A 24,715-nucleotide genomic window follows, 5' to 3' on the forward strand; every position below is an offset into this window, starting at 1 on the left:
TATGCAAAGAAATAGGAAGGCAAATAAGGAATGATAGCAAATATGATACCCAGTATGACAGGCAGTTGCCTACAGTGCCACGGACTCCATTTCATACAGACCAATTAGACCCTTTCGTGTCTTTCCAGAACATCAATACACCTCTCGATTTTCTTAAAGATATCAAGTACCCACAATTTCTAACACAGGATTTTTTTAATATTTTTTTGACAAGAAAGATGAATTAATATTCTGAATTCTAATTAACTTCAAAACAGTATTAAAAGCTTTATTGTGCAGTGTTTTGCATTATGTATCTCTTTTCCCTGAAAACTTCCACCTTTAGATGACTCTCTGAGGAGAACAGAGAAGTTTTAGCACTATATTCTAAAAGTAAATTACAATGCAGCTCGTGACACATCTCCTTGAAAACAGCACGTATGGATTGGTGTAAAAAGAAATAGTAATATTTGTTACAATGGCATAGCTATTTATTGCAGGTAACATTAAGCTGTGCTTTCAAAGGCTGCTACCAGTCACAATCATATATAAGCATCAGTGGTTATTTCCTGCCCGTGGAACTGTCTGTCCAGACCCAACGAGGGGAGGACACCCCAGGAAGAATAATGATGCATCAGGAAGAAAATTGCCGATTTGAACACCGTGATTTCGGGAAGCACAGTTCTCTCCTCCTCCCTTGGGCATCTTCTGCCTGCCTGGACCCACAGGTCTCCTGCATCTCAGCCCCACTTTCATACCCTCCATGGCCAGCATGTAGTTGATCAACTGTTACCTTTTCCCAAGTTCATCAACTAATGTCTATTAAGAAAAAACAAAATCAATTATCATTTTATTCTTTCACACACAGAAACACACACTTTTTCTTCCTCAAAAATGTAATTTTTACCATTCAGATGCAAGTGCTTTCCCTTGCAAAGTTAGCAATTAAATGCCACAAATAAAAAAAAATCCAAATTGGCTATGCTCAAGAAAGCCACTTACTGTGCCACAACTACCTATGTAAGAGTCTCGCTCCCTGGCACATCACCTGAGAAAAATCTATGGAAAAAAGGAGTAAGTTCTGAGGCTGTGCCTTGGGCCAACAGCTGCATCCCAGCATCTGCTTGCACAATGTCCATAAACTATCAGGTCTTTATAAATACATATAGTACAACTGCAGTACAATCTATAACATTCTAATTATTTGCATACTAGTAATTCTAAAGTTTGTTCTGAGTATAGTTTCCTAAATACTGGAATTACAAATATGCAAGCTTTAATTATGGTCACGCTTTCAGGTATGGCAGGACTTCCCAGAGGGACAGGCAATGATTAGTAGCTTTTTTAAAATTAAAACTACATTTTCTATAACACAGGTTATTTTAGTTACACCTACAGCATGAAATACATTCTTGATGTATGTTTAGCACTACAATCAACATTTCCAAGCTACTTGCCAGCAGAGCTCACAGTACTGCGCATCAGCATTACCAGCTGCTTGGAAAACTGACATAGCCCAAACAGACTTCTCATCTATATTAATAATCCTTTCACACAGGGAGGCAAGCTCTTCAACAGAAATTCAGGAAAGTACGTGTATTACAGCTAAAGATCACAGCACAGTAACTTCTCTGCACGTAATTGGCATGGGATGTCTGAGCAGAGTTCCCCTCTCCGTTAGACAAGCACTCCTACCAAGGATGAGAACTGATAAGGGAGTGAGTAGGTCTGTGGCTGCCTACTCACCTTTTCTACTATTCAAAAGTAATGTACGACTGTGAGGAAACTCCAGCGGGTATGTGTACAAGCATGGTTAAAAGCTGTTCTTGTTTTCTTATTTAGATCTCTCACTCCCAGCAGTCATCCAGCTAGCCCCAAAAATGTGTCCCACAGGAAGCAGTAATGGCGATCCAAAACCAGTAAAACTTGTGGCAGTGAACAATAAATGACAAACAAAAGAAAGAGAGAAAAAAAAAAACCACAAAGAAAACCCCCAAAAGAACAACTAACCAAAACCAGATACATCCCCAGTAATTTCTATTTGATCTAAGCGTTTTCAGATTTTATAGAGTCTGAGACTTGTTCATCCAGACCTCAAAATCACAACTGAAACACCACAGAAATTCTGGAAGATGCAAAGATTTACTAAACTGCTACAGCTTTTCCATGCTTCTAACACCAAAAATGTCCACAACAGGAGACAACAACCAATTTCATCAAGAATTAGTTGCTAACACCAACTCTTTTTGAAGGCAGATAAATAAATTTGGAAGTCTAGAATTCCTATTCACACTGTGTCAAGTCCCTAAATGCACAGCCTTCATTAAGGGAAAAAGAACGATGCGAGAATCACTTTCACAGCTGAAGTCAGCAGTGAAGGCCTGCAGATGTATCGGTTAACAAGAACTGTCTGTCATTCACATTACTTTTTACTTGGAAGATGACTGTAAGTCATGCTAACATCAGCCAACAGCAATTTCTACTCTTATTTACAGACCATATATTGAAAAGAGCTTCCTGGATCCTTCGGTGAACACTGATAGCAGCTTTATTAAGACCAGCGTACAGACTTTCCTCATGCAAGTACTGGAGGGCTACATACTTGGAAAGTACTATGGTTCCTCTTGTAAAGTATGTTAGGGGGGACACAGAGGTTGGTCTACAGAGCTGGGGTAAAAAACAGCCCAGTTTCTGGGCAGCTCGATTTTAATTTACTTTAGACCCAGCTTCTCTCTCCTGCTGCATGCTAGGCACTTGCACGTTGGATGTACATCCTTAGGTACATATCATATGTAAATCCTTAAGTATGCAGCAAGGGTTCTTTCTGACTAGTGTTAGAAAATCTGAGGCGTTGTGCAATTGGAGTCCTTCCGCTGTAGAACCCTTTGTTATTCAGGAGGGAAAAATTTCCTGGACTGGCAGAATTATTTTTTATTAGATGTAACGTATGGACTTTTTCATGGATGTAAATGATAAGATTGCAAATCTTGGCATTTAACAGGAAATGTTTGTTAGTTCTTACATCCCACAAACTAAATTTAGTGGGTTTAGCACAGTAATTGTCCCTGTCTTTACAACAGTTTCTAGACAACACCAAGAAACCTGGCACATACCGGTGGACTGTAAAATAAAAAGTTTCTGAATAGCAGAAAGCCTGGATTTTCTGTGGGCATCATGTAAGGGCATTTTTTATCTTTCATTTAGCTCTCCTTTGTAAATCCAAATAGGACACAAGCAGAAACGAGTAACCTTTTCAGCAGGAGAGGAAGCATCCATGATCCCCATTTTAATTCACCTGAACAGTAACCTACAACATGTCACTAAAGGCTGTGTTACTATTTAAAGCATTTTTCTGTGAAGCTCAAGTAGGGAAATTACAGTTTGAAGATGACTGGTTTTTATCCTTTCCTCTAATACCAGACATTATGATCAACACGAGATTTGGTTTGGGTTTGGATTTTCTCCCCTAAAAATTAAAGCGTACAGCTCCCATTTTAAGGGCAGAAGGCAAGCCCAGGTTCTCCTGAAGGCCTAGGTCAGCCCTTTACATTTTTATGCATCATAAGACATTCAGGTTTACCAGAAAGCAGGAGCATGGGCCCCACACTGTGACCACTTACATTTGTAAGCAATTCTCACACTGTTTTTTAACATAAATTATAAATGTCAGTTCATGGCAGAAAGTAGAACAAGTTGCACTTCACAATAGTAGTATTTACAACGTACCTTAAATGCAAGCACTCTGGATGTCTGAACAGGTTTGGTTTTTCTGTAATTGTGCACATTTTATGTAACCATTTGCACAACAGACCTTATTCCTGTCCTGTTTTATCCTCTTGATGCCACAGAGAGCCATTAGTTTGAGATTTTAAAACTATATTCATGGTTTTCCTGCAGAAACCTAAAAATTCCCTGTATATAAATGTGCCATGCAACTCTTCTATCACTTCATTGTTTTTCAATTAAGTAAAAAGGATGAAATTCACTAAAAGACAATTGTTTTGCTACTTCAAAATTGTGAACTATCCTTTCTCCAACCTATAACTCTGTGTTACTTTCTGTAATAATGCCTTGATCCCAGATGGAACTGTTCTACCATAACCATTTTAAAATAGAGCAGAATACATGACTTCACTTTGGTTTAATTTTTCTTTAAGAATTTAGTTTAGCAAGTAAATCAAGATCTGAACGCTCATTAAATGAAGTTGCCGGTTTTTAATAAATTTATAACAGTCAACAACAAAGAATGCAACTGAAAAATGATTACAAAGATGATGACACGACCATTCCAGGCCACAAGCTATTATTTTGGGTTAATTGCTGAAATCATCTTAGAATATCACTCAGGCAGCATGCCATGGTGGTACCTTATTATCCCATTTGAAATTAATAAACAGAATGAGATTGTTCATTCAATTACCAGAGCTTTACCATAAAAACATGAAAAAGTGCCCCACAAGGAACAGTTTCTGAATAGGCAGAATGTGTTCCACAGTCCCAGCAACTAACGGCTCGTGTCCTTCAGCAGAGGACATTTCCTCTCTTACATAGCCACTTGGAGAAAGACATAGGCCATAGCCCCAGTGTCTCTACTCCAAAAAGATTCTCTGGGGGTCAGCAGGCTTTGGCTGGGGCACCCCCCACACTTTACAGTAGTGTGACAAGTGTACGTAACTGATACAAACACGTCCCTTTACCATATGTAGCTGGATTCACTTGTGCTGAAATTATAGGAGATGCATGTAATTAAAAGAGGGAAGAAGTCAGTTAAACAATTGGCAGGTCCTACATCTGATGCATAATTTTGAAAGAGGAAATCAAATAGGCTAGAGCATTAGAAAATAAAAAGATAGCAACAAATTGTGCTGAATTGCCTTCTGGTAATTAAAAAAGTATGTTTATACGTTTGTTTAAAAGACCAGATACAGTTTTTAATGAGTGAGGATTTTGACCTTCTATAGCAGGGTGAAGAGATGTGTTTGGGGCTTAAATTACGATAAATGAGTCTTTTATTGTAAAACACAGACATGTTTTCTCTGGCTGATCTGGCTCTGGGAATATGACATCAGCTTTTCTGGAACCACACATGCCTGTAGAAACCAAGCTGCATCATGAAGGGGTCAGAAAAATGTCACTGTGCATTGTATAAAGCTATTTTTGGGATCATAATCTGGTCTGCTACTAATTCCTCCTCTTTTTTAATCTTAATGGCCATCACATCCTTTGAGAAAATGGGAAGGCTGACAATGCTCCACTGTTCCATTAATCCAAGCCATGTATAAGATACCTAGTCTTCCAAACAGCTTTTTTAATACTTTGCTATATGTAAATGGATTTTAAAAATGATTGGATAGACAAGAATTATTTTAGAAAGATGGTAAATATTGATGGAAAAATTTGATCTCACAGGAAATGTTCCACCACGATACCCCACAGTTAAAAGGAGACACTCAGAGAGCAGCCAATAAAACTATAGCAGCCTTATTTCAACAGCCACACACCAGAAAAGGTTATTGTTTTGTACAGAGTAGATCATGGTCACATCCTGAACTTTAAATAGACTTTATCTATCTATTTCCTAGAGTTTCTTAAAAACAAAACACCATCCCGCCCAAAAAAACAAAACCAAAACCAAAACCAAATCCTTTTGCATGTGTAAATGCTTACATAGCATCCGAATACAAGTAATTAAAAACTAAGCAGCACATTTTTTTTATTTGGATATACGCAGACCAGAAGCCTAGAATCATGGAAATACTGCCATTAATTCCTGCTCATGCTAGCTATTTTTTTCCTTCTTGCACACTGCACATTTTAATTTTTTTTAACACTTGTCTTCACACTTAAGCACATTAATGAAAACTTGAGAGAACATTACCTACATGGAAAACAGTAAATTAGGTCTATACTTTCTTGGCATAATGTGCTTGGTTTAAAAAACAATATTAATAGATGTAATCTATTTTGCTATATGCTAACAGTAGAGACTCACAAGCATTACAAATCTATTGCATTTATTCAGTGAGAAGCACATATCAGTATCATTTTATAGGACCAGAAAATTTTATGAAATTCACAGTTTCAGGTGAATTTTGGTGCTTTCTCCAAATTTCAGGGAATGGAAGTTTGTAGTATATAGTATGCAAGTAGGCAGTATTTTCAATTGAAAATCTGTAAGAATGTGATGACAAATCATAACTTCTGACCATTTAAAATACATGCTGCATACTATCTTGCATACTGGTAAGACAAGTGATGAGTGGAGCAACTGTGGTAAGACCTACAATGTTCTAAAGGACCGGTACCGATAACCAGAGACACAAAGGTAACTACCACAAAAAATGCTGATGAGCCGTACAGACTGATACTATTGCATATGCACGCCATTGATGCTTTCAATACACCTGTTTTCACAAGAGACTAAATATTTTTAGATTACAGACTCTCCCAGAAAACTCTTGTTTTCTTATACTAACCAGTGCAGTGGGAACACTTACTACTATTCGACACACATATTACCAAACAGAGGGCACTGGCCTGAAAAAGGTCTGCTTTACCAACCCTCATATAAAGGATTATACTGAACCATGTTATTGACTGGTCTCTGTATTTTCCCATGTTTAGTCTTTACTTGATTGTTTCCAGTGATTCCTTTTACTTGCCATTTACTGTCTTTATTTTCTCGTGGTACCACTTCTTTTTCTTTTCTTTCTTCCACAATTTTTACCTCTTTCCATCTCATCCCACAGTATTTTCATCTGCACATTTCACAGATAACTCAAATTATAGACATTACTCCTGTGAGTTAAAGATTAACTTACACTTTCTTGACACAGATTTTGGTGGAAAAAAGATGACTGAAATCTTCCAGAGAGGACATAATGAATTCTGAACATCAGTTTTTGTATGCTCTGTGCATGTTCTTGCTTCTCAGTGGAAGACCAAGAGTTATTTCTCAGTGTCAAAGCAAATTTCTTCACACCACTGAATATTATCAATCTCACTTAAAATTGCTGGTGACACCTTGACTTGTTTATCATAGTCTAAGAAATGATGGTAACTTTTAATTTTTAGACTATATTACACAATTTGAAAATGATTTGGACTTTTTTGTTATACAGTTTCACGAGCTTACAACAGCAAAATGCAAGACGTGGAACTCGGTGAGAAATTAAAGTCCTATGAAAGAAAAATTTATGAGTTCTCTTCTTTTCAGCTATAAATCGTACTGTGTGAAAAGGCAGAATACGGTGTATACCACATATACATCCCCAGACAGGTGGATGTTGTGCAGAGGCATACGTATTCCAAGTGGGAGTACACCTACCCCAGCTCCCATAATTCACCCACTTTGGTTAACAGCACACACCTGATGGCTGACATGGGAACAAGTGGCAGACCAGAACTGACTCTTTGCCATCAGAATTCAATTAAACATTTCTGGAGCTTCAAGTCATTTTTGTAATAAATGTTCAACTGTTTATTCCACAGAGAAGAGCACCATGAGGAGCAAAAGCACCCCTCACGCAGAACAGAACATCTTGTAGTTTGCTCATTTGTTTATTCACTTTGGAGAGATAAGGAGCTGGGAAGTCAAATCCCCTCAAGCAGGGAGTCAAAGAACTTGAAACAGAGTCTCATAATTTGACTTGGTTGAGGACTCCTGAGGCAGAAAACTGACAACTACACTTCTGACAAATTATGTGATGCCAGGCCCAGAATTAGATCTTTTCCTTCTTCTTTTCTGACTTCAATTTCATACCATTCTGTAAATTTAGGGTGACTTTATGAATAGCCTTAGTAAGACCAAAAACACATTTTTCAGAACATGTGCCTTTCACTTAATTTTCTCCCTCACTTCAAATACCATGTTGGCCGATCATTTTAAAACTTTTGATATGAGCAATGAATAGGCAAATAATATCATTGGAATAAGAGGAAATTTAATAATCATGTCTTTTATTGATGGACAGGTGCCTCAGGTATTTTTTTTTTTTTCTGATCAGATATAGTTGTACTACTAGTTAATGTAAGAAATAATAATTTAATGCTTATGTTATAGGTATAAATTTAAAGGTTCCTGTATATTCTGCAAAAGAAAAAAATATTGGAAGGAACTGAAACAAACCCTTACTTCTAAATAGGATTTCAGTCTGTCTAAGCTATCCCTCGCACCCTGAATATTGGTGACAATAACTGAAGATAAACATTGCACTATCGATTACACGTCAAGTTTACTAGTAAACATCATAAGCATTTGGTGTCAGGCCTGAGTTTCTCCTCACCGAAAAGCTGTCTCCAATGCCTATACATTGAAAATGCATTTAAATATCCTCTGTGATGAACTAATGGGAGCCAGGCAGCAGCTCAGCTCCTGTTTGCAGGGTGAATCTATGAGTGTCACATTTTTTGCCATGTGAATATATCTGCAACTACTGACACAGAGATTATGCCCGGAGTATTTATCTTCATTTAAGTGTTTTGAAAACTCTTTGTACAAACAGCATCTAACATTCCTTACATAAGATGATTCCTTAAAGAGTTTTATTAGCTGTAACAGGGAAGAATAACCAGGTAACTATACACACCAATCAACAGAAAGATAATAAAAACTGATTAATAAAACTGAAAAGAGGATGTTCGTAGCAAGAGTTCAAATGTTTGTTATCTTTTCTCGATAGAGCGCAGCCTCAAAACAGCAACAGCAGGCAACAACAACAGCAAGCAGCAATAAATACCATTTAACTTAAATCCATGGAAAATAAACCAAAGTTTTCTCGTCTCATTCCATCTCACCCTCTCTGACTCTGTAGCTGTTTTCATCAGCTTTGTGCAGCCCTGAACAGAAGCCAGTTAACTACCATAATGTCTAATTACCTACCAGGTTCTTGTTTAAAATAAGACGTATTAACATGCCTACTACACTTTGTGGAATTTCAAAGCCAACACGATCATAGATAAACTGAAATATTGCAGTTATAAGCTACACACTTTCATGAGGAAGATTTAAAAGAACTCCATGGTACAACCATTCAGCACTGCACTTCCTATTGGAAAGATGGTTTCCATGATCTTTAAAAAAGCGTATGTATTTACCATGTGTACTAAAATGGAAAACTAATCAGTATTTGTATTCAGGGAGACCATAACTGACCAACACTTGATTTTGCAAGTAAGGAACACGATCCAACACCTTTTTTTCAGGAAAATAAGCTCCTTCAATAGACAGGACTACAACACTCTATACAAACCATGTACTACGCAATGACCTGTTGTCATATATTATTATAATATATGATCAAATATTTCAATTCTACACTTAATTTGCCACATAGACAATGTTGATACTGTAGCAATGGTCTTCATTTGTGTATTCTGGACTTGAAAAATATCTTTAGCAACAGCCCATAAAATACGGGTTGAAATCACATCACTCAAATGTCTTTCCCTGCTCTATCCCCCTGCCAGCCACCTTTAATCTTCTTTGCTGCAATAGGATTTGATGATAGAAACTTATTAAATCACCAAGGCCATGACTTCTTTGTCTTGACAGCAGAACGGACTAAATGACCTTGGCTAATTTCAGCAAGCCACATCACCCACTACTAAGCCAAAAAGATGAGAATGAGAATAACATACAAGAAAAGGGATATTTGGATGGTGAAATGAGGAGATACAATAAAACCAAACAAGCCAAAATAGGCTTTTGCCCGTACAAATTTAGTTACTTTCTAGCAGCTCTGTTCCAAAGCAAAAATACCTATGATTGTCCTATTTTACTGCCTACACCTTTTTCTCTTTTCTGTCTTATAACCACAAGTAAAAAGCTTGATGCAAACGCAGAGCAGTTGCAGAGGGAATAATTTTGAATGTTACCTGATGGTTTCAGCAGCCCCACTGGTATGTCAGGAGCACTGTGAGATTTCCTGGGGCTTCAAAGATTCAGTAACCTGATGTGACATTTTGTACATCACAGTCTTAATGGATGACTGATTTAAAGCTTCTCAGAATAAACCAAGTGAGTTTACAAGGATTTCTTTTGCAGGTGTGCACTACTTCTACAAAAGGTCTCATGAGGAAATGGTGGGAAAATTTGTAATTCTAGACTATCTATGGTTTTCTTAATAACCTTGTTAAACAACTTAATAAGAAAAAAAAATTAACACTAGGATCTAAATGTAGCTTCGTATCTTTCAGTTTTATAATTTTGCATCACTCTTGAAAGGCCTGGGCATTCCAAAAACTCTGAGGTTTGCTTTATTCACTATGGAAAACACTACTTAAAATTTCCCAGTGTTCCAGCTGTAAAAGGTACAAACCAAAAGCATGATTCCATAATATCAGCATTTATCTTTGTCTTATGATAACAACTCATTCAAAAAGCCTAAACAGAAAAATAATACTCTGATTATAGGCTTCTACAAGCATAACAATTATTTGGCCAAATCTTCTGTATGTGTGTTCTGCAGTTGCTTAATACTAAATGATCCAGAGTTTGCCTTTGTATATTTTATTGACTAGAAGTTATCTTTCAGATCACAGCTAACAAAGACCCAAACAATCTGAACTTTTAGAAGGATTCTGTGAGATCTTTTATGTTCAGTCACAATTTCAATTTTAAGCCAAGACATGCAGAATATTTGCTCTAGGTTTTTTTCAGTATTCCTCTAGTATATCTGGAATATCCAAATTTTAGCCTAACTACTCCTGAATCTATTAATAACAATATATTCCTTAAGTTTGTTAAGTGAAAAAGGACATCTCTGTATTCCGTAAAAGCTTTATTTTTCTATAGCTCTAACTCAAAAGACCGACCACAAACTAATTTTGGCCTATCACCTTAAATTTTTTGCTGTATATAAAGTACTGATTTATAAAACTGTACAGATCTTATCTGCAGCCCTACAAAAAAACTTTTCTAAGATTCACGGGAATCTGATTGTAATTCCTTCAAAATTATCTTCAGGATATATCTAATTCTCTACCTACTTAAGGCCAGGCTACTCCACCTAATCTGTGACAGATATTTATCAAAGCTGTTCCTAAAGCCTTAATTAAAAAAACAAAAACGGTGGTGGAGGGGGGGGGAGGAATTTTAACCTTCAACAGACCACAAAATCAGAGGCTGGTGCAAGCTGTAGCTACATGGCATCTGCTTAAACTGACCACAGGCGGTCCCAGTTCAATACTGTCTATGCCACCGACCAGCCCACCAAGGGCTCGCCGGTATGGTACTGGGGTGAGCTGTGGGAAGGCAAGACTTGGAGCTACACAGCTCAGCTTGGCATAGTTCAGTTCCTCCCTCGTGGCAAAAGACTTCTCAGTTCATCGCGTGGCTGAGCTTTAAAAGTGGTTAAAAATGCAAGTGAAACAAAGGCCTGGCTCCCAGAAGAAACCTGAATAACTGTGTTAAAGAAGCTTAATTGTCAAAGCCAGCTCTGGATCAGTCTTCTACAAGGCCTACTCAAGCTTGGGTCTAGTTTTGGCATCAGTTAATTTTATCTGAGCCTTATCAAGACTCCAAATAGCTGATGGGCTCAAATTCCCCCATTCAGCAGGACTGGATCATGGTGAAACTATCTGCTGAATAGGAGGGGTTGGTATATACTTCGATCCCTTGCTTATTCAGCCTCATTAAAACATTCTTTAATTAGTCAAAAAATAGCAAAGAATCCAAAAGGACCAAATACAAAAGTCTCATCACTATAATAGGATGTGAGTTCCAGTTAACTATGTGCCCCTTCTCCTCTGAAGGACATTGAAACACATAATGTGAAACAACCATACATAATAAAACATGTTTTATTTCATATTGCCACAACCCCTCCTGAATTTATGCATTACATTCACCAGCAAAAATGCATATGTGCCTGAAATAAAAGATGATGAGGCAGGAATGTCATTGTGTTTACTCCTATTTCCTTGAAATTTCACACACATTACCATTTCACACTGCAGATACGATCATATTTTTACTTGCCAGGGAAAGGTGCAGGCCTGACTATATCTCCAATAGATCATAATATAATGAATTAACATAAGAATGTTAAATTTAGAGAAAGAAATTAGAATAGTTCCAGTTACTGAATTCTTATACTCCATTACTACTTCAGCCTTAACAGAAGTTTTCACTGTGGTGGACTTGTGACCTGTACACTGAAATGGTTTTTGACATGGTCACCGCACCACCCCCAACCCCCACACACACCCCACCCCCCCATTCCATATCATAACTTATCTTCCTGGTGCAGAGCGTGACTTCTTTTCACAACACTACCAGTGTCACTAGCAATACATTATTTATTTTAACACTCAGCTCTGTGACCAGCTGAGTTGCCTGCACTGAAGTATTTAAAACTGCTTTTATTTTCCTCAATCAACAATTACATATGAGTAACATCAATTAAAGAGGAACATACTTAGAATGCCCTTTTTTGTTAATAATATAAAGAAAAAGCTAACTATTTGGCTAGGTTTCTTAAGCACCTTTAAGCTTTTGGCCACGCAGATGATCTAAACTTATGACTTGAATATTCAGGACTTAGAAAGTACAACAGCATGACTCAATGGTTACCCATGCATTGCTCTGATACATAAACAGAGAGAGACAGAGACTAATTACAACCATACTGCATTCATACCAGATATCAAATATATAGGAATGTATCTTAACGACACATTAGTGGTACCTGTTAGTATCAAACTCCATGATCATCATGTAAAATTTTTAGTTTCTATATGCTTTGGCTTTGTTAATAGATATGTGACCACAAATAATTAAGAAGAACTCCCTCTAATAAGCAAGTCAAAATATGTAATGGCTACAAAAAAGCAGTATTAACGAGCTGTTAACCATTTACTAGGTCAGAAACTGGGAGGCAACTTTAAATTCTTAATAAAATACAACATAATACAACTTCATGTTTTGGGGTGTTCAGACCAAAAATTTGTTTAGTAGATTTTACTAAATTGTAAGGTAGTTTATGAAAGCAGACATTAATTTTACCATTGGAAAGTATTCATATACACATATGATAATAATGAAAGCTGTGGGAATCAACATGAACCTTACAAGGTATATTTGAGCATAAATTGAAAGGGCACGAATAAAAGATTAGGTATTTTAAGTGCTATGACATTTCAAAGTACAGGCTACATATACAAAATGCTACATATGAAAAATATCCCATATTTAATTTACACTAAAATAGGATTTTATTTTTAGCCTATGTATTTTCTGATTCCAATTATCTCCTACTTTGAAGAGTTAAAATACAATAAAAATGGAAGAGACTTATAAAACAGCTATTATTCAGCACTGGAAGTTTTTAATCCTCTGCCATTTAGTCCAGAATAATTTATAAAAATATATGACTTATCGAGGAATATATATTTAAGTTGTGCATAACTGATCAATACTGCTCTCTGATAAACACCTGCAACACATCAGAAAGCTTCAGTATGGGTCAAATACTGCTTTGACCAATTGAACTTCTAGGGTTTTTCGGATACAGGGACCAGTGCTAAAATCAATAAGCTGACACAAATTTTGATTTTGTGTAATGCTCATTGAAAAGGACTACACAAAATTAGAGCCTTCAAGAAAAGAAATTATTCCCATCACTGTGAATAAGAACTATCTATCATATACTTTATGACAGGCTGTATCCTCACCTGATTATATAAAAATAACTATTTGTAGTTTTGGGAAGTCAGCAGTATTACACTGATTAATTTCTGCTGGCATTTTTTTTTTTTCTTTTTTTCTTTTTTCTTTATCCAGCTGGCTTATTTTTGGTGCAAGGTTAGATTTTACAATGACAGTTCTCAAAATCTGTCCAGATGAACTTCTAAATTCTAACTGAACTCTCTGAACTATACCATTAACTGTATCTTTTATTGTATATTGTCACATCGGATTGTAGCAGAAGTCCAAGGACCTGTCCCTGAGCTTCTGGTTTTGAACATGAGATCTGTTGAGGATCACGAACAATTACTTGCCTAGCAGTAAAGTGAAAATACTACTGAGTGAAAATAACTGACATGTTAATGACTCGTGGTATCCACAATTTGAGCCCAGTATGACAGCCCTATAACCATCCACAAGGCACAGCTTAAGTAGAGCTGAGACACACACACACAGAGTAGAGCTGAGATTAAAAAAGTGGACCTCCACCAATTTCTATTTAAGATTTCTCATTGTCAGAAATTTGGTTACTACACTTTTAAACAATAGATTATTAGAATAAAATCTCTACAAAAGCAAGCCTTCCATGCAGAAAAATGCTCATACCAAATCTGATGTATTTGCCAGTGTTTTTCCCTAGCTCTTTTTGTTTAAACAAAAGTTATAAGGAAAAAAAAAAAACCCAACTATCTGGCTAACTGCACTGCCCAGCCTTTGCTCCCTAGAAAAGAGCTTTGTCATCTTTCTTTTGCTATAACCATTTTGATCATACAGGCTTAGTAATTATTAAAGTCTGAAAACCTGTATGTGTGTTTTAGTTGCATTTTCTTCACACAAAATTAACTTGAAACATATAACAAAATATGCCTCTATCCATTCACTTCTGTGTGTATATATATGCGTACATATTCCCAAGAAGAAGAAAGTTCTGGTTCTCCTTGAACTCAAAAAGAAAATACAGTAGAAGATTTTGGGTTAAAGCATGTTTTTCCTCAGCAAATTTACTTACCCCGGCAATGTACTCCTTCGTCATACCCATCAGAACAGTCATAAACACCGTTGCAGAGCTGAGACAAGTGAATGCATTTGTTTGTACCGATGCATCTAACATAATTTGGGGTGCACCTGAAATCTGCTTCCTCAGGACCTAAAAAACAAAGAGAAAATCTCTTATATATATTTTTATATCTACAACAAGGCAAAGAAAGTTCAATATTGCATTTTCATTTCAAAGCTATGGGCAACACTCCATGTATTAGTCCATTTTGCAGATTATAGTGCATTATTATCACTCTATTTAGGATAATTAAAATCAGGAAATGACTACTGCAATCAAAAAGAAATCAATGGGTCTGAGGATTACTTCCCAAAACACACGTTTTACAGATACTAAAATTAGGCTTTGCAAAGATTAAAAAGTATCATAAGATTTCAATTGCCATGAGATTATCATATCAAGACCCATATCAAGAGTAATAGGTATCAGTATTTATGTTCATCATTGTGTTATATAGATAATTGTAGACATTTATGAAATTTTACATAAATGTTACGTATTTATTGCTGCATTAGATCAGAGAAACTGTTCCTTCAGCCCCAGAGTCTGACTCTGGAAACTGCAGGGTACACGATGGTAGGGAGAGGATAAGGATGCTGTGATTGCTCCCTTTGGGATCCCACCCCAGCTGCAATCACTCTATGTCCCCTTATCTATGAAGTGTTAAGTAAAGGGATTTTTGAGGAAGTTCAGGGAGATTTGAGGATGGCTTTTATCTCTTACAAAAGGTTCTGACTGATAAAAAACCTCACAAACATAATTTCGCATGATAAAGACTTCAAGATTTTTAACACTCTGCTGAGACATTTAGAAGTCTGAAGGGTTTAGCTCACTTAGAGAATGAATCACCATTTATACACAGTACATGATTAGCTACAGAGAGACTGAAGGTGTGGAAATTTTTCAGGGAACATCTTCAAGCTCCTGGATCGATTGTGTTAGAGCCTTGGGTCTGTGCTGAACTCTGAGAGCTTGTAACAGCCCTCAAGGAAAGTACATCCCAGGATGCACCATGCTCAAGTGCAACAGGCTTCCACCTTCTCCCAGACGCTACCTCTGAGACAAAGGGCAGAAATCACACCGAGTGGCTGAAAGCTCCCTTACAAGTGGGAAAATCTCAGCCTTGGCAGATCGTGTCTCTTGAAGTCAGCATGGCAAAGCAAAGGAGAGCTCTGGGGGCAATTTACGATTTCTATAACAAGTCCAGGTAGCTCTTAGCATGGCCCCTTTAATAAGAATCCTAACTTACAAAACTTGTCCCAATTAGAAAACTTTAACTAAAAATTCTCACTGCAATGCTACACTTCAGGAAGCTGTCTGCAATTTAGAGTGGCCACAACAAATACCAGTTATCTGTGGTTTACAATGTTTTTGCTGTTATTCTTTGACACAGCTCCCACCAGCATGGGTCAGGTGCCCCCCTTCCCCAAGCTGAGCATGTGTCCCTAAAATACATATCCACGGTGCAGGAAGGCATGATGCAGAGGATCCTGCTTCCCTCCTCAGACCAGCTCCACACCTTGCACCGATGGAGTGACGTCAGTTACATCCTTGATGCACCATCAATTAACAGAAATAACTGGTACAAGGGATAAAAAGGGAACGTATATGGGGATGTACTCCATCTCAATTTGTGTGCTTCCAGGATGAAAAAACACCTTATTTTTTATTATGGTCATATGCAACATTAATTTCATTTTAAGAAAACTGCATTCCTAAGCTAATGATAAGGGGTCTTAATACCTTCTCAACTCAAATAAAAGAACTGTTCTCATTATGCTCTAGGTTAATAAGTGCTAAACAAACGTAGAGGTATTAAAACACTTCACAAAGAATATATTTTTCCTACATTTTCCAGCAAAATATAGGAGGTAATTAACAACAAGAAGTTAAGAGGTGATTACAATTTACCAAAGATGTCAGGATTTCACAAGCTTGCAAATAAGAGCCAGAGAAGTGTGACCTCCTGGTGCTGGCAGAGACCTTGCCACCACGCAAGAAAACAAGGGGTGGGGGCAATGAGGCTCCACACCCTTCACAGGCAGCAAAGCCACTGGCTAGAGGGTTGAGGGGGTTTATTGCTTGGGCATCAGGCAGGTTACTCTTTATATATATATATGTTTTTTTTACTTGCAAGTGGAATACTTCATCCCATCATAGCTGTGCATAAAGCTCACTGCAGTACCTACATCCTGTGGTAGTACTCAGTGTTCCTCCAGGATGGTAACCAAAGAACTTTGAAAGAATGTAAATAAAGAAGCTTAGGATAGCCAAGTGCTCTGTGTCAGGTCGGTCATATAAAACAAAGTTTTAATTTGATTCTCATTTCCATTGCATCAGGAATTGAAGGCATCTCTCATCTAACATAACCAAACTAACTCTGTGATTTGCCATTTATAGCTTGTTTATTCATTGCATTAGACTGACTGTGAATAGAGTGTGAGGAGTGAAAAGATCTTTTCTTCTAAAATAGAGAATGTTAATTAAAAGAAATTAGATCTGTGAAGCATGTAAGCCATGGTACTTACATTATCTACATATAAACCCAGCAAAGCTAGAGGACTTTCAACATTCATACCTTATCAAACAAAAAACTGAGATCTGTGACCAAAAATATATAAGCTTATCTATTTATCTTATATATTTAATGAGTGAAAAGAATGAATCTCTTAATTAACATTTAAAATCTCAATAGGACTAGTCCAATATGTTCCTGTCTAAAAATTTTGGGATTTAATTTTGATGTGATGCCTTTTGCTTTAAAAATACCAAGATTCTTTCAGGACAGAAACTTCCCACAGATTTAAATATATTATCTACTTTTAAATACTACTAGGGGAGTTTCCTAAATTAGTTTACTTTGAGAGGAAACTGAAAAATGCTCCAAGAATTATTACTCACATTGTTTTGTTTTCAAAAGAAATTTTGTGCACCACTTGTGAAAACAGAAAGGTTAAGATTAGAAGAGATTAACAACTTCATGTGATTAATTCATGTACTTTCTGTTTCCTTACTAGCTTGATGCTTTGGAAGTCAGCTTGACTTACAAATGAATAGGAACTTCAGTCCAAGAAAGCCCTGTTTTACAGAAGACTTGTGACCTATTTTGTCTACAAAATGACTCTGAAATGTTAACAGGTCTCAATCATCCAACAGCACTGGCGGAACAAGCCAGCATCTCCCAAAGCCTCCCTGCCCATAACTCCTACCACCTTCATCCAAAAAAAAAAACCCAAAAAATTAGGCTAAACAAAGCTGCTTATTGCAATACCTTTCAAGCAGCACAGGCTTTCCCCACTGCTCCTACCCAGCTACTGCACTTTCTGAGATATCTAATGCAAATAAAGATGAGTAGCTTTTTATCTTGTTTATTCCTCTTCCTTCTTCCTTTAACAGACAGCCACTTCTGGCAGCATTATCAAGTGAACTCTGGGAAAAGGAATTTAAAAGTGTTCTTCTTCAAAATAATCTAAGTGTATTTTACATCAGTGCAAGAATGCTAAGAATATAAAAGACAGATGGTGTCTTTTCTTCTCTTTAAAAGATGCAATAATTCCTACCCTTGCCAGTTGGTGGGAAAATAGTCAAAACTACTGGCTGCAATTATGGTAATACACCATCTCAATGGCTCAGACATTCACACCCGGACAGTGCTTAGAGGCACAGAGGAGGGAAGCAGTGCCATTCGTGCAGTGCTGCGCAGCTCCAGAGTCTCTGGCTCAGGAAGCAGAATATGTAAGTGTCCCCTAACAGATGGCTAAAGGACAAAAGGTAAAAAAGCTGAGCTGCAGAAACTGAGCCAGGGCCATGTGGGATCCCCCGGGCAGGGCTGTACACCCCAACTGGCAGGCGGCTGGGGCAGCCCCCACCAGAAGGGGCACCAGGCACCTCTGTAAGGATGAGCCCCGATGCCTGCCCATGGGGGGGGGTCAGGATCAGGCCTGGTGGGGGTACCAAGATTAGACGCAGTCATGGGAGGACCAGGCATGGCCAGGTGGACAGATCACTGCTGCTGTCCCTGAATCCTCCAGAAGGCAGACTGTGCCCAGGAGCAGACAGGCTGAAAACAGGACAGCGATTCATTTCAGATCCAGATTTCTTTGGCTTAAAGTGACTGGCCATTTATAATCTGGTGACAGTGTGCCAAGGCTCACTGCACTTTCCCAGCACGTGAGAAAGCATGGGAGAAAACTGCACTGTATTTTGGCAATACCTGGGCAGCATAGACGGAATCTACCTGAGGTCCCTTCCAACAAAAATGCTCTTACTTCCCTGGGGGCAGAGAAAGAGATAAGAGAGTCCTTGGGATGTCCTCCAGCTGGAGATGATGGAATTGATCAAACATAATCTCTCGTTTTCTGCTAATGAAGCATCATGAGAAAGTATTAAAGGCTGCTGTTAGATTCAGTAAAGACATTTCACAGGTGCTTTTTACATGGTACTTGTCTTGAATTTGTTCTTAACCAGAGGTGCAACCTGCCTCACTTCAGGCTCAGGCTACAATAAACTTCAAACTAGAGGAGGCAACTGAGAATATATAAGCTGATTATTTCCACTAGTTTTTGTTATTATAAGCAATATACAAATGTTTACTAGCAAAAATTATGGATGAACATTATTTCATTCCATATGTTTCCTTCTTCTAGAAACATTCCCCCTAATTTAAAGTACAACTTTGTGTGCCAAGTTTTCTATGGAGTTACACTAAGTATGAATAAAAAATAATCACAAAGATTGTAGATTCAGACAAAGGGAGACTTGCTAGGGTACACAGCTAAATTCAAGGTCCACAAAAAGTTATCAAACTACAGTAAAACACACACACACCTCTTGCATATTGATTTAAAGATGCTCTTATTTCACAACCATTACTAAGAAAGCATCAAAACTCTATTTCTGAGTGTATTTTTTCACCTTTCTCTTTCTCAGCTAAGATTTGACAAAGTGTTTTATTTTTTTTCTTTCAGCATCTCTTGTAGGTAGTTAGACTCTTAAAGAAGAGACCAAGCAGCCAAATGTGATGCATCTCTTTTACATCACTGCATCAAAATTACTTGAGGGCCAGCAACTTCCTAGCAGCTCTAATCTTAAACTGTCCTCAGCCACAAGAACCAATTATACCAAACTGTGGGGTGCGTCCAAAATTCCCATTTGTGCTGTACATCAGTGACTCAGAGATCCATCCTGCTCTCCTAAGCGTCTTTATGGAGTGAACTTTCTCCACAGTGAGTAGTTATCCTGAACAAAACCTTACTCCACTGGTTCAACGGCCTTTGAATTCAGCTCTGATTCCATGAGTAGATGGAAACCCTGGAAAAGGTACTTTATACCTCTTCAGGTACAAAAGTAATAACACACAGTGGATGGAATCTGACCCAAACACAAAACTTACACTTTTGATGCAAATAACTGAGCTGTCAAAAAGTATCTTTTACTGTTCCGACTGCAGCACACACTATTCCAGAGAAGTTTTGGTATAGTAACTACCTAGGTCTTCTCTGTGGCATTATCAAATGAAATTGATTAATGACTGTGATTAAGTCAAAATAGCCCAAAGTTTAAGAAAGAGTAATCTAACAACTTTTAGGATTGTTCTGGATAAATTAAAATACTCCACTATGGTACAATACAGTATGTGGCTTGTCAAACACATATATGAGATTGAAAGACCTCTTTTTCCCTGTTAACTCACCTCCATAGCATTGCTGGTAACCCGTTTCTACTGTGGACTCAGGATATTTAAGATTGCACAAATAATTAAAAACCCTAATATTTATACTTGGTTATTAATACAAGCTATTTTAGCATAGCTCATTGAAAAAAAGAAACAACTTGCCACATGCAGCCTAAGTAACATAAAATATCTGATATAGTTTTAAAACTGTGTGAAGTCATCCTCAGAGGCACTTTTTATTTTTTATCCAGTTCATCATCAATAACCAGGGATTTTAAAAATGTCTATCTTTCAAAAAGTTTTAAAACACAACTTGTTAAAGTAACGTTTCTGACCCTGCCACAGCAACACACTCTGTAACTTGAAGATAGTGAAGGTTTAGGGCTTTATTATGACCATTTGAAGAGGTTTGTTTTGTTGGAAAATTAGAGATTAATGAGGAAAAAGAGACTATAGTTCCATGATTATTCATGTTAAATGTTCGAAAACTTCCAAGAGGTTGAATACTACATGCTAATTTCTGTGGTTACATGTCAATATATAAAGTGTAAACAAAGGATATTCCATGGTATCATAATTACTCTAAGTAGTAATTTTCCACTCAGATTAGATGCATATTTTTTAATATCATTACTTCATAACACTGGGATAAATATATGGAAATTGCTTAAAATATTTACTATTTGGTATCTTACATATGCAAAGAAATGATATCATATTTAATAAGGATTTACATATCATAACTAACTGTACTACTTTTATCCATACGCTTTTTTTTAACCACATATACTGATAATGAATATAAATTTGAAGTCACCTTCAATTAAATCAAGTATTCAGCTGTCCACGAAAGAAGGAGAATAATAAACACTTATGGTAGTATGTGGACAACTGGAAACAAGAAGAAAGCAGGCAAAGTATTGTGCTGTTTGCAGCAGAAAAATAGGTACAATCTCTACCTCACAGACACAGCATTTTGTCTCCAATATAAAACTTCACAAGAAGGACTAAAACCAACGGAAGAACTAAAACCAACGGCAGCCAGTAAGTTTGTGAGTGTACAAATGAATGCATACAGTTGCAGTATGCCCTGACAACTTCTACCCAAACTTAATAGATGAGCTAAAGACTGTAGAAAGCAATAGTGAAATTAACAGAATCAAAAGAGAAAATTAAGACCTTAGAAATCATGTCTTTTGGGTCATCAGTCTTGCAATCAATCAGTCATCTGCTCTGATTCACAGCACTTAGGCATCTAGTGCCAAGCATCTAACCTCTCCTATCTCTTTATAAATGGAGAAGTGTTGACGCAATCAGCCCTCTGGTATCTATCTACCTCCCATTTCAAGAACAGGCTTATGCTCGTTGTGCTTTCTACAGGAAGAACCACCACAGCCATCAAAACCACAGCTTCCCAAATCCAATCAAGAACTTTCACTGACCTTAGCCTGTGCTTACTAACGACTTCAAGTTGGGTGGGAGCATTGATCTGCTTGAGGGTAGGAAGGCTTTGGGACTGTCCAGAGCTATCTGGGCAGGGTGCATCAATGGGCTGAGGCCAGTTGTTTCAGGTTCAACAGGGCTCGGTCCCAGGTCCTGCACCTGGGTCACAACAGCCCTACACAATGCCACAAGCATGGGGCAGAGCAGCTGAAAATCTGTCTGGCAGAAAAGGACCTGGGGTTGATGGCCACTGAAAATGAGCTGGCAGTGTGCCTGTGTGCCCAAGGAGGCCAGCAGCACCCTGGCTGGTACCCGAAGCAGTGTGGCCAGCAGGGCCAGGGGCAGGTACCATCCCCCGGCGCGGCCGCCCCTCGGCCCCTGTGCCAGGTGCGGGCCCCTCAGCGCAGGGGGAACGTGGGGGGCTGGAGCGTGCCCAGAGCCGGGCAGGGGGCTGGGGAAGGGGCTGGGGCACGAGGCTGGTGAGGAGCGGCTGGGGGAGCCGGGGGGGTTTGGCCCGGAGAGGGGGAGGCTGAGGGGAGACCTTATCGCCCCCTCGACTGCCCGGCAGGGGCTGTGGGCAGGGGGGGTCGGGCTCTTCTCCCAGGGAATGAGCCACAGGGCAAGAGGAAATGGTTTCAAGGTGTGCTATGGGAGGTTTAGACTGGATGGTAGGAAATAAGTTCTTCCCCCAGAGGGCTGTCAAGGATTGGAATAGGCTGCCCAGGGAAGTGGTGAGTCACCATCCCTGGAGGTATTCACAAGACCTGTAGATGTGGTGCTTGGAGACCTGGTTTAGTGGTGGATTTGGCAGTGCTAGATTAATGTTTGGATTTGATGGTCTTAAAGGTCTTTCCAAACCTAAATGATTCTATGATATATAATTTAGTCTGTCAAAAACTCATAATTAAAAAGAAAAATAATCCCTAAAAACACTGCAATTCACTTCCAAAGGATGGTTTACAAATTTGTGTCTTACTGTAAATAAAATAGTTCAAAAGGTTCTAACGCTTAACAAGCCTCACAGCAGCACACAAAACTCCAATTTCTACACTCCTGTGAGAGGCATTTAGCATTGGCACTACTATTATATAGAAATGAATTTGCAGGTGCAAAACAGAGCAAATGGATACTGTGTTTATGATGCTCCACAGTTGCTTGCCTTCTCCTCTTTGTGTGCTTTTGTAAAGTACTAGATAAAAGCAAACAGCAGCCTAAATCTAATATTATGTAATAGCTTTAACTGTTTAAATACTTATTTTTGTTTAAAACCACGAACACTGTCTGCATACTGCCATTGTAACAACTCTGCCAGGAGCTCTGTTAGAGATGGCTCTACAGCAAACACTTTCCCTTTGGCTATCTTTTTCCTGATGGCTGCTTTCTGTGAGTCAGACACTTGAGCTCATCTTTGCTACACAGATGTAAATAATTAATGGAGCCACAGGACTCATCTTCTCTAACGTAATGTAGCTGATAGCCACTGGAGAGTAGAAAAACTGTTGAAGGTTGCACAAAGGCTGACAAATAGGGAAAAAGTGGTAGAGGAAATCTTTCCAAAACAGCTCAGCGTTGGATCGTTATTCAAAAATCCATCCGGGCATGCATGGGCTGGGACAGGGCTGGAGTCAGAATACAGCTCTTTGGGTGATTGAGCCCACAGCAGCCACCAGAAGTGGGACCCAAGATGTTTAAAGATGGTTTTTTACCTAACATAAGGGTGTTAAAGCCACGAAGGTAATTAGACTGGTAATAGTAAAATCTGCTCCTAACAAGCAAAATCCACTTAGTTTCCTAAATGCAGTTGGATATTTTGGATCCAAATATTACCTCAAATAAAAAAATCATCTGGCCAAAGGGAGAAAAGACCACCTCCTCCTCTGCCAAAACCCATACAATATAAAGGTTCTACAAGACAAGTGATTTTTCAATTAACAGCTCTATATTAAAAAAAATCAGGATTTAAGAGCATGATAATGTGATTACTTTTTTAAAACTATATAAATATATATACATAGATAGATATATATATATATACATATATATATATATATATATATATATATATCTCAAGGTTAAGGGTGGTCAGAGAAATCAATTGCCACAGAGGGAAGACCAAACCTTACCTACACACCAACTTTTCTGCAGCCCCTCTAGTTACAGAAAAAAAGAAAAAAAAACCAACAAAGAACAAACAATGGCAGAGGCAAAGAGAAGGGGAGAGGAAACAAGACTATAGTTGCCTGGAGTGTTCCAATATTCCTTCCCACTGTGCCAGAAGATTAATGTAATAAATCAGTTAAATATATAGCGCTTAAAGACTGCCACTCTGTATCAGAATGAAAATTAGTTAAGGGGAGAGAGTCAGGCAGACACATAACTATACTTCACAGAGAAACTGAAAAGGACTTAAAGTCCAAAAGAGAAATATGTTCTAATGTGATTTTTTTCTCCGTGCTTGCATTTTTTCAGGTGTCAGGAAAGGTATCTTTATTGATATTGCCAGCAGGACTGCATCTTTTCACAATAAGTCAACTGAGTGTACTTTGCATATCACACATTTCTAAAACATTTCCACCCCTATACAACAGATTATAAAATTCCGGCCTTTATTAAAATTAATCTAAATATCTTAAGTTTTGCCTATCGCTTAGATCAAAACCTTTTATTCTCCCTACTGCTTCATAAGATGCTGGTAAACACATTTTTTCTGTAAATTTTATCAGCCTTTCATTGTCCCAGACTTAAGAGCTATCAACATTTTACTGACTATATAAATACATGCATACATAGATAAACATACTTCCTTTAAAAAGTATGTATGACCCACTACCATGTTAATATGGTATATCACACTTTCCCATTCCTCAACGTTTAA

The 24,715-nt window shown here is 37.9% G+C and overlaps 1 protein-coding gene across 1 annotated transcript in view; it reads right to left on the reverse strand.

The window, feature by feature from the left end:
* The window catches only part of LRP1B (LDL receptor related protein 1B), a 470,805-nt gene extending 456,000 nt beyond the window's left edge, over positions 1 to 14,805 (reverse strand). Inside the window, exon 1 of the mRNA XM_027815297.2 lies at positions 14,676 to 14,805. The gene's annotated coding sequence lies outside the window, so the exon portion shown is untranslated. The remainder of the gene's footprint in view (positions 1 to 14,675) is intronic.
* Positions 14,806 to 24,715: the final 9,910 nt, after the last annotated feature.

This window comes from Falco cherrug, chromosome 8, assembly GCF_023634085.1.
Source record: "Falco cherrug isolate bFalChe1 chromosome 8, bFalChe1.pri, whole genome shotgun sequence".
NCBI classification, from domain to species: Eukaryota; Metazoa; Chordata; class Aves; order Falconiformes; family Falconidae; genus Falco; species Falco cherrug.